Below are 3,852 nucleotides of genomic sequence, written 5' to 3' on the forward strand. Positions count from 1 at the left end.
TCAAATGCCTGCTGAGCACCCAGATGTTGCTGTTAAAATATATGGTCACATATACATCTATGATAGCTCATATATTTTCATGTATATAAATGTGCATATATAATCTATATTCATATAAGTATAAAAGTATATAAATATATCTATGTGTGTATGAATATACACATGCAATGGAACAAAACTTGGATCCTACCTTGGAGATATTCAAAAGCCATCTGGACATGGTTCTGGGCAACTGGTTCTAGGTAGCCCTGCTTCAGCAGTGGGGGTGGACATGAAGACTTCCAGAGGTCCCTTCCAACCACAACCATTCTGTGATTCTGCGATTCTGTTTTTCTATCCAAAAGCAATTATTTGTGCTTAAGTTGGCTGTCTTTTAATGGTACCCATCTCTAGAGTATATGAACAATTTAGCACCATGTTTAACCAATTCCTAAGATCCCAGAAGTCTTTCTTTGTATTTCTTTGTTTTTCTTTTTGAGACCTGCTGTGAAAAGCTCATTGTTTTACTATTAGTAGTTCAACAAGCTTCAGACAGGAACGCTGAGCCCCATGATAGAAGTTAAATACCCCTACAGTCAACAACTTCATGGAAGATTTTAATCTCTAAAGTAAAATACCTCTACTGCTTTGCCCAGACAGACAGATTCTGCAAACACAAATTTTATAAAAAGTCTTTCTTCCACTCAGTGGTGAGCTTTTGGTCCTTACAGCTGTCTCTAGGTCAAAATTAGACAGAAGAGAAAACTTTTCTAAGCTTGGCATGAGAAATGTTGTGTCCCAAGTTACTGAGAAATATTAATGACTGTACTAATGGATAGAATAAGGAGCTTTAATAACTTATATCCAGCTGGCTGGAGCCTTACAATCTATAAAGGACTGAAGGAAGGCTCCCAGAGGGTCTCATGATGTGCTGATTCTCAGATAAATCCTTGGATGGGTTTCCTGGGAGTGCTCACAGACTTAGCAGTTTTAGGCATCAATTCAAGAAAATTGCCTTATTCACTACCTGCCATTGCTAGATATTCAAGATATTTCAGTACCCAGCAACTAAAACAAGGTAAACTCCCAATTCCTAACAATTTTGCAATGTGCTTAATTTTCAGCGTAGGTTTTAAACCCTTGGATTAGACGATATTTTTAACTGCTTTCCATAGTGTGTTTGACCATTTTCTGAACTGGGTTATATAGTCCTAAATCCGGTATATTACACCACATAACCAAGTGAAATCCAGGCTCTTGCTATTCCAAGTAGGAAGAGACAGTAGGTTGATTTGAGATCCACAAGGAGCTTTATCACAAAAACTGTATTTTATGTCTGCCTAAAGTCAATTTCAGTTTTAGTTGCTTTGTAGACCTCAAATAAGATAAAATTCAGATAAAATGGAATTGTTGTTATTTGCTATTGACTTCTTTAATTTTATTGCCCTCTGGCAGTAAATGCATCTGCTTAACCACAACACAAAAGAAAGTTGCCAGAAGTTTTTTCTAAGTCCCAAGGACTTAAACAACCCCAAAAGAGATCAAGTCCAGTGGACAGAGGAAGGTCCTAAGGAAACAGTTGTGTTACTATTGCGAGGTGATTCCAGCCATTGCTGTTTTTTTACAAATAATGCTGTATGAAGACTGAAACCTTCACCCCAAATGAGTCATGATACTGCCACAGATCTACCATTGCATTTTACAAGCAAAACACACTTTAATAATTTTTACTTGCAATATTCTGCCAGACAATGCAAGATGACATCATCGCATGAAGTCTCCCAAGTTCTTAATACTGGATAAACATTATCTTGGGAAAGTATTAGCTGTTGATCCCCTGAGACAGTCTGGACAGAGGAGCAGCAGTGAGCAACAGAAAGCCCAGTTCTCTCCCCATTACATGCTCCAAGCAAAGCCAGAATGGCTCCCAGAGAATGGTGTGTCCTGCTGAGTCAAGATTGCTCAGAGCATTGTTGCAGCCACCTCTGCTGCAGAACTATTGTTTGTGCATCACCAGGAGCCTGCAGACTTCCCAACTCCAAGGCATACCTCATAGCAGGAGCTGATGTGGCCACAGAACATGAAATTGGCTCAGGACAATGTCAGGAGGGTGTAAGAATACCTCCCAAAATACAACTCTCTCTGTAACTTTCCCATGTACTGGATATGAAAACACACTGCGTACTAAAAGACATAAAAGCCTTAGATGTGCCTTAGATCCTTTTTCCTCTCCATTCGTGCTGCTTGCCTGCAGCCCATTCATGCCACACGATCCTCTCTTGTTGGCTGGTGACTGCAGTCTGCTGTGAGGTCCAGGCTGCTCAGCGTGGTGGCAGAATATTTAGATGCCCCATTGCACACAAAGTCCATACCCCAATGCACCCAGAAGGGCTGCACAAAAGTTTCACAGCAAGTCTTCTTATCCTTTTTGTAAAGGTTTTTTGCAAAATCAGAACAGGGCCTAAGATATTCAACAGTTTGTGTCGTTAAATCAGGTCAGGCCTCATCCCCTCTCAGGTTGCTTATCTCACTGGCTCTCTGTTATTGTCGTTTTTTTTCTTTTTCCTTAGACCTTGACATTTCCTTCCCTTACATGGTATTAAATACAGTGCACACAACCAGGGAATAGAGGTCATTAGTGACTTCGACCCTCTGCAATGCATTGTGGGTTACAGTGCTTGCAGCCCAGCCACCCAGCCGGCAGGTGAATAGGGACACATCACTCCCACCCTCATCCCTGCCGGCACAACAACAGCTCAGACTTCACAGGGCAGAACTGCCCACAGCCCGTCAAGCGTCTCATCTCAGGAGGGTCCCAGTGAGCCTGCCCTTGAAGAGAGGGACCTCTGCTGCGACACCATGTGTTCGTCACACACCTCGATGCAACTGCTGGCCAAAATGACGGCCTGTCACTGGACGTCCTCAGATGGCTGTGCCATGCTCTCCCCACACCACATGGGCAGGACAGTGTGATCGCTGGCTGAGGAAACCTGAGGGACTTTACAGCCACTGGCCCCAGTCTTGACATCCTATTCATAAATTTTTAGCTTGAGCATTTTTAAATCATGCTGTCTTTTCTAAGTGCCATCTTTAGCAAAGATAGTCACATTTTGACAGGTTGTTGATCAGGTTGCTGATCTTCACAATATCCTCTGCAAGGTGAACTGAATGGAGGGCATCTCTTGGCTTGTCTGCAGCGTCCTTCTTCTCCAGAGGGGCTCTCTTCATTTCTTCACTAGGCCAGAGGACCCATGGAGTCCCCCAGCAGCCCCCTCCTTCCCTGCCTCAGTTTCCACCACAGCACTGGCGCTGCACCATCCTGACCTGTGCAGGAGTTACAGCCCTTACCTAGTCATCCATTGGAGGTGCAACACCAGGGTGCAGTGAGCAGCAATGCTACTCCAACCATTCATAGGTGTAGGAGGACCAGAGCTCTGCTGCAAGATCCCCGAAGCCTCCAGAAAAGAGCAATGTGTGCCCTTGAGGGCACTGATGCCCCAGCAACTTAGATGCCTTATCTTTCTCTGTCCTTGTCTCTAAAATAGTGGGTAACGGCAGCCCTTGGCTTCTTAGGGTTCCTTGTGACCACAGATAGATTAAAGACCACAAGGTGTCCCACTACCATTGTGTTATGGAGACATGGTCCCTCCTTACAGCGAGAGGCACAGGCACATCTTTAGAACTAGAGCAGGGTCCAGCATTACAGTAGAGAAGGAGGAGTCACATTTTACATTTTTGAGATTTTCATGTTTCATCTTAGCCGTTTGAACCCCTGTCATTCACCTCCACAAAAAAAAGATGTCTTGAGTTCCTACAAGAAAGTAAGCCTGACAGGATACTTAAAGGTAGAAAGCCAGGTAGTCCCAAATGCGT

This window comes from Pygoscelis adeliae, unplaced genomic scaffold (genome assembly GCF_000699105.1).
Source record: "Pygoscelis adeliae isolate BGI_AS28 unplaced genomic scaffold, ASM69910v1 Scaffold4, whole genome shotgun sequence".
Taxonomy (NCBI): Eukaryota; Metazoa; Chordata; class Aves; order Sphenisciformes; family Spheniscidae; genus Pygoscelis; species Pygoscelis adeliae.